Consider the following 13,650-nt stretch of genomic DNA (forward strand, 5'->3'; position numbering starts at 1 on the left):
GAGATGGCTTGGCGCCAAGGAGACCTGATTCCGATATGATATCAAGTGCAAACTTTCGCTGAGAAAGATAGAACCCAATATAGTTTTTAGCACCTCAAGACCAAGGAAATATTTAGTTTGATGATATCTTTCATACGAAAGCAGTTGTGTAAGTAATCTTTAAATTATTGGAGAGCTGTATCGTCATTGCATCCTATTATGAAGTCATCAACGTATATCAGGATGTTAATACAAATTGATCCATGAACTTTAGAGAACAACGAGTGGTGATCATACTCATGAGAGAAACCAAAATTTTGGAGGGCTGAGTTGAGTTTTGCGTACCAGCAGCGCGGTGCTTAGCGTAGGCCCGACAAACTTTATGAGGATTTGAGACGTGTAACGTTGCAGAAGCTTCATAGAAATTTCTTCATCCAGGTCACCATGTATGAAACACATTATATACATCCATTTGATGTGCAGACCATTTTTTGGTGGCATCTATCTTTAGAATAAAGTGAACTGTTTTCAGCGTTGCAACTGGTGCAAATGTTTCGTTAAAGTCTTCTCCCTCTGTTGTGTTTTACGACGATCAAGTGTCCATTGGCATGAAATTTATTTCCAAATAACCACTTGTTGCCAAGTGCTTTCCGATTTAGAAGTTGGTCTTTAATATCCCAAGTATGGGTGATATCAAAGGTTTCAATTTCTTTCCAAGTAGCATCACACCAAATTCATAGTTTAGCAGCTTCTTTGTATGGTCTTGGTGCGTCATCTAAATGATAGATACCATAAATTCCTGATGATTATCTGAAAACAAGTTATCATATACATAGATTGCGATAGGATAGGGAGTCGTACCTGATGACGTTTACGAAGAACCTTGATCGGATGATGAAAGCTCATGAGAGGGTTTACTGTAAATGTGAGTAGAGTGCATGAGATAATCTACGAGTAGAATGGATGGAAATTTCTGTCTTTTGGCAATGACCAAGAATTTATTGTAATCCTAGAGAAGGTGATGTTTCATCATTATTTGAATTACATAACCGAAGTCCAAGTAGTAGGTGCAGGAAGAACATGCAATGGAAGTGTGGAATTTCTTGGTGGTTGTTGTTGTGATTGTGATTTATTATCGTGAGTTATTCTGTATAATTTTATATGTTATTTTGACTTCAATTTAAGAAAAATAAAAGTGTTGTTCGGTACAAAATTGCATATGTGAATCAAACTTATGATTTCTTAAGAACTCATAAAATCGATTGAAATCTAAAGATGTGATTATAACGAACAACTAAGAAATTTTATTCCATTAAGTTGACAATGTATGATTAACATCAAGTGACATCCATAATTTTAGTTATGTTCATATAGTGTTTGATTGTCTTTATTTGTATTAAATTAGTTTAACACAAATATTTTTATATTAAAACATATATCAATGGCAATGGCAATGCCATATCATGTAATATCTTGTTTTAGACTACCAAAAATAATCACTTCGAAGCTAACAAGCATTATATCACAATTTTGATGGAACACATAACAAAATCAAAGGGATAAGCACTAGATTGTTTGGGATAAGTTATGTCAACATAAAGATGATGGAGGCATAGGATATATGACTCTTATAGACTTTAACACATCAATGTTAGGAAATCAGTTCTGAAGTTTAGCACACATTATTTTCCAGGGTGTTTAAAGGCCGGTATTTTAGGAATATAAGCCAATTGAAACCCATACACTCATACTCGTCATCAATGGCTGGCTTAGTATTGTATCAACTAGATGTATGATTAGAAAAAGAGTAATCAAAAGGGTGGGACATGAATCATCTATCTCAGTCTGGAATGATCTTTGGATCCTAGCCAATTTCCCGAGACCAGCAAATAGTAAATCACTCCTTTTTGACTCTGCTCTGACGGTAGATAAGCTCATCAACTCTACAACTCTTAAATGGAATATGCAGGTTATAAGCACTTTGGTTGAACTAGAAGAAGCAGAACTCATCGAAAGCATCCCTTTAGGTCAGTCCTAGATGATGGATAAAGATGGATGGTACTTTACACAATCTGGAAAATACACGGTAAAATTTGGACATGGATTGGAAAAACGCTACCCTGATAGAGAACGACAGACACCATGCTTTGGTCCACATACTAAGGATCTGCAAGCTTTATCTTGAAAATAAAACGCTCACCAAAGTTACAACATTTTCTTTGGAAAATAATTTGAGGGTGTTTACCGGTGAGAACAAATATGAACACGAGGGAAAAAATGTGTTTTACATTGTGAAAGGTGTGGAGCAGATGAGGAATCAATAAACCATGTTCCCTTTGAATGCCCTCCAACTGTACAAGTTTGTTCATTATCAAGAATACCGACAAACCCATGTAGTTTTCATTTACAGTTATTTTTTTTTGTTTTGCGAATATGAATTATTTATATTGGAGGATTACATTGCACATTGAAGATGCACAATTTTCTTGAATTCCATTGTACATTTGGAAATGACGGAATGACAAGATTTTCAATGGAATCGATAGGGATCCTAGGGTTAATGTTAGCTTGGTTGAAATAGAATCAAAATTATGGAAAGATGCACAAATAAAAAAGAAGCAAAATGGGTCACAAACACATATTACACAGACTAGAGAGGAGGATCCCCAAATCACCCGATAAAGGATTGAGAGATGGTGTTTTACAGAAGGATTTTAGAAGGATAAGGATTTACTCTGGGAGGAGTTGGTATAGCACTTTAGATGGGTTTGAAGGTTTAGTGGGAGCGAGGAACACAAGGAGTAGCTTATCCCTTCTCCACGCGGATTTTGAATTTTTTATTTTGGTAATGTAATGTATGAAGAATTTCTGACAATTTCATGTAACGTTTGCGGCCGATTCTTCTTAGTTGGTGAAGATGGTTTCAGAACAAGATTAATGGCCTGCGTTTGCACCATATCTTGAAGAAATACAATTGATCAAGGAAAGTTTCGTAACTTTCACGATCGTTCATGTACCCCAGACTCAAAATAGAAGGGCAGACAATCTTACACGCGGTGCTCGTGTCAACTATCTTACTTTGTTTTCATGGACAAAGTCTCCTATTTGGTAACAGAGTAATCGAGTCTGTTTAAGTTGATGAAAATTTTATTTGTAACAACTTGATCAAATGGCGAGGTAAAAGCATGGTGACAAGTAGTGCAACCACATGAATTTGACGGTGGGTGGGAACAATTATCTCTCACTCGGCTGTACTCGTTATTGGTCCATATTTGGTTTGTAAAATCGAGTACTCATCTTTGACCATCTCGAGTATAAAATTGTTTATTTTAGTTACAAGTAGAAGACAAATATCAAGTATTAAAATAAAAATGACTATTTGGCGTTATTAACTTGTTACCATGGTTTATTGTATGTAGCTTGTTATGCGTTTTTACTTTGAACAATTTTTTTTTCTAAACTATAGTAGAATAACTGTTTATACTGTATATGAATTAAAAAGTAGTTTATTTATAAAATATTGTAGAGTTTTTATTTTATTTTCAATACTAAATGTGGAAGAAACCTTATTCGTATTCTCTTTTAATGTTACTACATATCAATTTAATAACATATGAGAAGTAAGAAAATACTTTTTATATAAAAAATGTTGAGAATTTTAACTAACTAAGATTTTTTCAAACTCAGTGCAAAATTTATGTAGCTAAAATAAATAAATAAATTACAAATAAATATTAAATAACTTATAAATAGTTCTAATAAAACGAGATAAGTAACTTGTAAGTATGTCATTTTTCAAAAAAAATATTTAAAAATGTAAAAATATTTTTTAACATACCAAATATAAGTCTAAACTTTTATCATTCCAATAAGAGAAACCAAATACCAAATATATCAAAAATGGTAAGTACTTGCCATGTGGGCACAAATTTGGACCCACTTCAGTCTTCTGCTGCCGACTACCTAATTAAATTTACAAACTTGTATTTGCTTCTTTGTTTACAACCTTTATGATCAAATCAATTTAAAATCTCGCAACTGTGTTATTTCTTAGTAGGAATTTTGCTTTCTTATGGTATTATTCGCTTTACATTACTTTACATTACTTCCTACGAATCGCATCCATTAAACGTTTTAGAAAGTATGAACTCGAAATGGAAAAGTTAGACGTTTTATTCTCATTTTATTGAATATTGTGGATTTGGTAGAAAGGAACAAAACCCATATTTATTTGTCCTTAAAATTAGTATTGAGTTTTTGGAGTTAACAAAATATTATATAAAGGCTGACAAAAAATATTATATAAAATTTGTTAATCTAATTTGTGTGGTTTAGAAAATAAAACACAAAAAGTAGACTAGAGGAGATAAAATTAGTTTGGGTTTATCAAAACATGTTTTAAAAGCGTCACGGTTTCTGGTCTCAATGATATTTGTTTGTTTTACATTTTAACGGTTTTTTTCTCTGTAATCTGATGAGAAAACATGTGATAAATAAACATATTTTCTTATAAAAATTATAATTTAAATTTATTAGACTATTGTTCTGAAAATAATTAAATTATTAAATTAAGTTAGTGATTCAAGGTATTTTAGTGTTGATTATTATTTAAAATAGATCCAAATTTTGATAACTTCAGGTGAAGTGTCATATAATTTTAGTAACAAATCATAACAGTGTTCTAATTTATCAAAAGTTATTTATTTTTGAAGGAATCTAAAATAATATGTAACATATATGTCAATATTTTTAGATAATTTTAAATTAATATTTTATGAAACATAACACAATATTAAATTTAATCTTTTAAGTATAGTTTTATATTATTTGTAAAGGACAGAGTTGATATAAATTGGAATAGGAAAAACCCTTGTACCATAAATAATATTTTTTTTAATAAAAATTTTAAACGCAAAATATAAACTATAAAGGTAAAAGTCGAAATATATAAATAATATACATAATTTACTTATAACTGATTTCAAATTGACAGCATTTCTTACTTTTCTTTAAAGAAATTATACAAGCCATTTATGGCATTCGACGGAATTGATTAGGCGTAAATGTTTTTTTCATACTGAATAATTTTAGGATAAAGAACGATTTGGACATTTGGTTGGCCGGTATAGATCAATTTTCAATAAATGTTATATTAGTACTAATAAAACAAAAACATTTTTGTTTTTGTTCCTTCAATGAAAATGTCAATTTTTTCCTAACATAATCCTATATTTACAAAGGAAATTTAATTCTCACTATTGTCAATTTTTTTTGGGCTTAAAACTATACTTACCATTAATTTATTTCATTACATCTAGACCTATTAAAAAAACTCATTCCACCAATCATAAATTTACTTATCTACATAAAAATTGTAATAGTATTGATCATTGCAAAACCTATAAATTAAAATGCATAACATAAATACAATGTATTTACTTATTTGATAATCAATTAGTTTATTCAGTTTTATTTACAATTTTAAATACATGAGATGTGTAATCAGTTTTTTAAAAGAAATATTATAAGGTTTTTATGGTTTTTGTCGGGTCAACCGGTGCTGGCTCACGGGTTAATGACGAGTGTTTAGATTTTATCAGATTTTTAGTTAATACATTTTCATTAAATCCAAATTCTGTGGAAACATATTCTAATTGGTAGAACCTCTGATAAAATTTTATATGAAGAACATAAGCTAGTCCGGACCATATAGGGCTAGGCCTGGGCGGAAAAAAAACAGTGAACTGAAAATCAAACCAGAACCAAACCAGAACAACCGAACCCGAAACCGAACCAAAGCTCAAAAATAACTGAACAGTTCCTAAATTTCTATAACCAAAAAACCCAAACCAAACCGGAACCGGACCGAGAACCGAATGGGTACCTGAATATCCGAAATATAATTTATATACCTAAAAATATTAATTATATTTAAAATTTAAAATACCAAATATTCTAAACATATTACTTATACACCGAACTACCCGAAAAAATCGAAATACCCAAATAATTTCTTATCTAATGTATTTAAAATTATCCAAATTATTCTAAAACCTGAATAACTCGAATAGTTTTTATCCAAAATATTAAAATTTATCTGGATTACCGATTTTTTATCTGAAAACCCAAAAAATCTTTTTTTACCCCGAATTATCAAAAATTAACCAGAAAAACAGATCCAAACCGTTACCGAATTGGAACCAAAAATTTATTTGATATTGATTGGTTCTTATAATTGTTATCCGAACGAACCTGAAAACCGAAAGAATCGAACCGGATCCGAACCAAATTTCATAGATAACCGAACGATTATTATGTTCGATTATTATATTTCTAGAACCAAAAAAATCAAAAACCAAAAGAACCAAACCGAAAAATGAACGCCCAAGCCTATATAGGGCCACCGAATTTACCGGCCTGACCGTGGATCCGGATCGGATATAAACCACTGCTTATATCTTAAGTTTTCTATAAACCACATATGGACTTCACTAAAAAGAGTTATATAATTTGTTAAAATAAAATGCTTTCTTTGCACCATTTAAATGTAGATGTACTATTAGTCCTCAACATTTGGTTTCAGTTCTGATATTTTAGTTTTTAGTGTTTTGGTTTTAGAAATTTATGAATTGTTCAGGTCTTTACAAGTTTTTGTTTGGTTTTAGTTAGGTTATTTTTGTTCTTGGTTCGGTTTAATAGCAAAGTTGGGAACTGGCTAATATGCAAAAAAGAAAAGTTTGGGTCCAATTCAGTTTTGGTTCGATTTTGGTTTTTGGGTAACTACGTATTTATAGATAAAATATCGGATAATTTGGATTTTTTCAGTTTATATATCGGGTTTTTCAGCTAAAAATATCGGATAATTTAGATAATTTTAATTATATTATTATGGTAATTCACTTTTTGGGTAAATCGGTTTATAAATAGTAGGTATTTTTAGAATATTTGGTTATTTAGAAATTAATTATAATTAATATTTGTAAGTATATAATTTGTATTTTTAAAATTCAATTATCCATTGAATGTCAGTTCGGTTTCATATCTTTATTCCGGAAATATATGATATGCTCAGTTGATTATGAAAATCAGTTCAATTTATGTTTCAGTTTTTTTCAGCTTAGTACGGTTTAGTTCGCAGTTCCGAAAAATATACCAAACCTATACACCACCTTATAGAGAAATTCATTTTTTTAAATTATTTAATTTCGAAAAATAATCAGTTACAAGCGATTATCAAAATCTTGTATCTTGTTTTAATTGATTACTAGGTTAAGATCCGTGTCTTGCGCGGAACAAACATTATATATACTATTTTTATGTTTTATATGTTCTTTTACATATTTATAAAATAATATATATATATATTAAATGAAGCTTTCTACTCATATGGTATATAATTAAATTTAAATGACATTAACATATATATATATGGTATATAATTAAATTTAAATGACATTAACATATATATATATATTAAATGAAGCTTTCTACTCATATGTTTTTTTATTTGTATATTTTTATAACAAAAACTTTAAATCACAGATAACAAAATTTTCATTGTGTGATTAATAGTTTTATTAATTTATAAATTATTAAAAAATTCAAGGCTAAGTTTAAAATTTAAATATTAAGTTGTCAATATTTGTTCAATAGATTTTACCAAAATTATTTCTTCAAAGTAAATTTCAAAATTAAAATATTTATATATTTTATATGGTATATAGTTTAATTTTAATATATATATATATATATCTTTTACACTTATCATAACAAAAAAAATTGTAATTATTTGTATTTTATCATAACAAAAAATTTAAATCATAGATCACAAAAATTTGATGAGACTTTTAACAGTTTTAGTAATTTATAGCTGTTTAGAAAAAATCGAAATATAACATATACAGAAAAATCTAAATTTTTATTATATGGTTAATGTAATTGTTTAATTTATTTTATAAATTTGAAATTAAACCAATATGATAAAGAATACACTAATTTTTATCAAATCTTTTTTATCAAAATCATTAATTTTCATATATACTTTAGTCACATTAGGCAATTCCGTAATTTTTTTAAAGAAAGAATGAAAAACATTAATAATGAATTTATTGTTAGTTTAATAAAAAACTTATTATATATTTAGACGGACCAACATAATTCTCTAAAGATTCTAAGACTCATTGTGGTGATGACACATGGCTACCCAAAATGTGGTAATGATTCGCTTTTAATATATAAGGGATGAGTAAAATTAATGAAGCTAGATCAGATTATATTTCATTAACCGGCCATGGTTAAGACTTTTTCGATCGGCACTTAAGTTTGATTGGTGGTATATAAAATAATCAAAACAGAAATCGAATAGTACAATTGATTTCTTTGTATTGGTAAGGTTCAATGATCATATCACTAAAAAGCTCCCTTTGTATTTGTAGATATTACAAATTATTGAAATGCTTTTGCAATGATTACATTGTTACATATATATTATCCTAAAAAGTTATCGAAATTAACAAGGATGCATATGTTTTGGTTCACATGGCTCCTTCCCAAAAGCTGAGTATATTACATAAGATCAATATAAAATAATAGAAGAAAATCTTAATTAACGATATCCATATAATTTCTGAGTTGATATATTTATCCCAAGAAATAATCCTCCATAATTGCGGAATATTAGCAGTTGAAAGAATCCAGTGTTTCTGAATTCTCTGACTAAAGTTGTGTCAACGGGGAACGGGATATGTCATATGTGCATATTGGCATTGATGACTTATTGACTAGTAGTGTCCACAGAATGTGCATATGCAAACAAATATGAGAATAAATTAGTATAACCGATACTTTATTTTCAGGAATGCAATATTAGTTTTAAAATGGAAATTGGTATATGAAATATTTTTAATAATTAAATTAGTCTATGGTTCCTCGGACTACCTCAAGCTTCACTAATAGAATAGCCATTTGAAGGAAAAATAATAATAATTAAATTAGTATAATTTATACAAGCAATATTTTGATAAACTGATGTTTCACTAAAATATTAAAATTATTTAAATATTGTTAATTAATAGAAATTTTACTATATAGTGTAATCATTTTTAACTATGTTCTAGTGTTAGATAAGTTAACCTTTTAACAACAAAATATATTGATACATGTGGTATCAAATAATAATTTTGAAAACTTATGTGGACTCCAAGGTTCAGACAATAGTAAGATCGTATTATTTGTAAAAACCGTATATATTTTTTTTAAAAAATATATTTAAATAAATAACATAATTTTTTTAAAAATACTTTTGATTCATAACTTGGTAATGCACATAATGGAATACGAAATCAGTAGGAAACAAATATTCCTACGGAATCAATCACAAGCCAACATGATTTAAAAAAAAATTATTTGAAGAAAGAACAAAATTTCTTTTTTTGGCAACAAACGGCTATTCTATTACTCAAATTTGAAGTGGTATGTGTAATCAGACCGGAATAGAAAAACAAATATAACAAAGCTCTCTGCAAAAAGGCTGTGCAAACTTAGCTAAAGAATCAGCAATTTCATTTCTCGCTTTTGGGATGTAATTAATCTTGAAGTCCAGAAAGCATATTTGAAGAGTAAGTATAACCTCCAATTCTTTTGTAAAACTTGGCCAAGCCTGAGGGTTCTTTAGCATTGCAATTAAATCCTTTTAGTATGTCCCAAAGTTCTGACATGTCAAATGTGTGTAGACCATCTCAGTGCTTCCAATTATGTCTGTAGACCAGCCTCTCGCCTTCTTAAGTTCTGCATTCCCAAGAGTTGAATTTTATCCAAACTATCCATCCAAACTCATCCACATCCACTGAATCGAGATGTAGAGGTCTATGAACCATCTACCATACATATATTATCCGAGCTTAAGACTTGTTGCTCTTGGTTTGGATGCTCCTGTGGAGGTAAGGGCGTTGACTCATACGCATTAAACCAAGATTGGTATTCGCCTTCCGCATATTTGACAAGTTCCAAAGAATCCCTGGAAGACAGAACAATTAGAAACATAGGGTACAATATAATTAGATAGCTATTCTAGATCAAAAATACAAGACACCCACGTACTAAAATCACCCAAAAAATCACCCAAAAAGAGGAGAGGAGAGATAAACATAGCAAACACCAAACTTTATTAGGGAGAATTGCACTTCAATAATATGTTTTGAAAACACACCGGAAGCCACGAGGAAGAGGAAGAAGGATACTAAACAACCAAGGAAAGGAAAGAAACTGATTTTAACACTCAACCTTCCCTGGCAACATGTAAAAAGGGGTAAGGCCAAAGTTTCTTGAAGAGAAGTCTGAGAACCCAAACACCCGGAAAATGAAAAAACAATCACTCTGAAATCAAAACTGTCGCAAAAGTACCCAAGGAAGAGCAACCCCTACAGATCTTTGAAGAAACACCACATGAAGCACACAAAGAACATGTAACCAGATCAATAAGAAAAGGAGAGACCACCTGAGATACAGATGGAATCTTGAGGGGAAGAGAAAAGTGCTGAAATAGAGAACCAAAGACAGATTTGAGTAAAATCACACACGGATTCATCCAAACCAAGAGCAAAAGCTCTGGTTTATAGATCTAAAAAATGCATATTAACAGATAAGAACTTTTCCAAAGATCAAGACAACAAAAGACAAACGAAAAAAGAGAAACCAGACCGATGGAGGCTGTGGAAGCCCCTTTTGTCAGCCGGAACCGTAGTTCACGATGGTGAAGGCCTAGTAAGAAGGGAGATAAATGAGAGATAAAAAGGAGATAGGGCTTGACCAAAATTTTGACTAACAGAAATTTATTTAACTTTGAATTTAATTACAGAGCACATTCAACAGCATAAAGGAGCATGAGAAGACATCTGAGTAAAACACCTCACCTAAGATTAGATCTGAACAGATCCAGAACAAGAGAACAAGAGAGACGAGATCCGAGAACAACAACTCGCGACCACCGCCTTGGATTCAACGAGGAGAGAGAGAGAGCTTGGAGAGGAGATAGAGAGAGCTTGGAGAGGAGAGAGAGAGAGGACGCGGCGGGAGAGAGAGATAGGAGGGAGAGAGACGGCGCGAGATGCAAGAGAGAGGAGGTCTTGATGGCTAGGGTTTTCTTATTTTCGGGAATCTCTGCAAAAGTTTCATTCTGGAATTTCTGATGAGAGACTAAAGAGGTGGATGCTAATATTTATAGGGAAAAGGGTTAATAGGGTACATTAGGTTAACCTAATGGGTCGTAGGATGGGCTTTCCCTTTTAAACCCAAAAACTTTTGGGGAGTTTTGGGATGTTACAATCTGTTTCTTTACATTCAACGTATTAGAATCCCTTATATATTATTTGAGGATCATTTACAAAGATGTAACCTTTTATTTTGTATTATACATTTTAAACTTGCTGAGTTGTCAATACTTTATGTCTTTTAATTGCTTATGTTTCTCTAGGAAAATTATTAATTGGCTCATATAAATAAGTCGACTACTAGCTTTGTTGATATGAAATGTATTAATCCTACATATAATCTTAAGACCAAACCCACACGAAAGCACCAACACGTTTATTAGGGCTGGGCAAAAAACTCGAATCCGAAGAACCGAACCGAACTCGATCCGAAAAAGTAGTACCAAAACCGAACCAAAATTGATTAAATATCCGAACGGGTTCAAAATTTTGGTATCCAGAAAACCGAAACCGAAACCGAACCAGACCCGAACCGAAGTATTCAGGGTACCCGAATGTATCCGAAATAGATTTATATATCTAAATATATTTATTATTTTTAGATTTAATGTATATGAAAAACATCCAAAATATATAAGATACTTTTAAGTTGTCTAAAATACTTGAAAATATAGACAAATAGCCAAAAGTAAATGTCTAAAATAGCTAAAATATACTCAAAACACCAAAAATAGTTGAAATATCTACTAATTCTCTATCAAAATATTCAAATCAAACCAATTTATATGTTAAGTTTAGGTATTAGGACATATGCTATTCAAATTTATATGTAATATAGTATTTTATTTACAGATTTTGAAACATTTAAACTATATATTGAGTTTTAAAATTTTAAAAATCATTTAAATGAGTCATCCGAACCCGAACCGAACCCGTAAAGATCCGAACCGAACCCAAACCAAAATTTAGAAATACCCTTATGGGGTTGAAATCTTTAACCTAGAAAATCCGAAACCCGAATAAACCCGAACCGACCCGAACGGGTACCCGAATGCCCACCCCTAACGTTTATTATAACTCGATTTGATAAGAAACAAACGAGTCACAGAATCACTAATACATTGTATACGTATATTATATTATGTTCTCTACAATTCATCTGAGAAATGCTAGCTAGAAATCACAGGAAGAGTCCGCACTCGACTGCAACCTTTTATAAGCTCACTAACAGACTAATGCGCAATAGAATCATGAACTGCTATCAATTTAATCTATTTCTTTTTGTATACAATTGGTCGTCCTTACCATTGTATCCATAGCGTCAATTATATTCACAGAAAATATAGGTCCATCACCTTCATAGTTCTTTTTTTTTTTTGCTTAAAACCTTTATAGTTCTTTATCTCTCTATTGCTATGGTAAGACAACTAAAAATGCAAACAAGCATGTCAAAGGTAAGTACACCGACCTTTAAAATCTAATAAGGTTAGACAACTGATTATGCAAACAAGCATGAACTAAAGTTTAATAAGGATTTACAATTGACAATTCCATGATATATGTTCACCAGATTCGTTGAAATTATAACAATTTTAGATAACATGTGATTTCTTGAATAAATTATTCACCTTCAGTGTTGTTATGCAAACAATTATATATGTACTAATGTTCAATAATGCTTAACTAATAACTATAGTAAACCTTTAGTTCATGAATAGCTGTTAAGATAGTTTGTCATAGCAATTATAACCAAAAACATTTGACCTACGAAGTTGTTAAACCGGTAAATAAACACGCTTAATTGTAACCGGTTTTCTAGAAGTCAATTCCACTGATATATATTTTTTCGCTTAAAAAGAATATGTCGACCTAATTGTTTAGGGAAATAACATTATGACATTCGTAATATGCAAGTTTAGTATTTAACTCTGAAATAACTGTCTAGTTACCCAGACCACCTCAAGTTTGAGTAATAGAATAGCCGTTCGATGTAAAAAAAAAACAAACTCTGAAATAGCTATTGTATTAATAATTAACGATAAAAAGTTTATAATTTGGTTGATGTTGTTATGCCCAAGTAATTTTAAAGATATTGGGTCATAAGCACATCCTATACATAAGGTTAGTATATATAGTTCACAATTCTTAGAACATTAAGAAAATATATTTTTGAAATATATAAATCGTGTTTAATGTTATATGGGTCTTAATTACTAATTACCATATGATTCTAAATTTTAATGAAGGCGTGATATTGGATAATTTTATAAGATATGAATATTAATATTCCTTATCTTTCGATACTCTAACTATATCTACTATATATACAAAGCTATAGAAGAGGTTAACACATAAAAAATATTTTTGAACTTTGATTCTCTCTTACGATCACTAGAAAAAATAATCATATTTTCATTGATTGTTTGAAACGAAAGGATATTTTTAAATCAGAAAACGTAATCTC

General features: G+C 30.2%; 1 long non-coding RNA gene across 1 annotated transcript; it reads right to left on the reverse strand.

The window, feature by feature from the left end:
• Window positions 1-9,518: 9,518 nt before the first annotated feature.
• On the reverse strand, window positions 9,519-11,691 carry LOC125590287. The gene is made up of 2 exons (XR_007326613.1): window positions 10,890-11,691; window positions 9,519-9,994 (listed from the first exon to the last, which is right to left on the reverse strand). It is a non-coding gene; the product is annotated as an uncharacterized LOC125590287 (long non-coding RNA).
• Between the last annotated feature and the right edge of the window lie 1,959 nt (window positions 11,692-13,650).

Source organism: Brassica napus, chromosome C7, assembly GCF_020379485.1.
Source record: "Brassica napus cultivar Da-Ae chromosome C7, Da-Ae, whole genome shotgun sequence".
NCBI lineage: Eukaryota > Viridiplantae > Streptophyta > Magnoliopsida > Brassicales > Brassicaceae > Brassica > Brassica napus.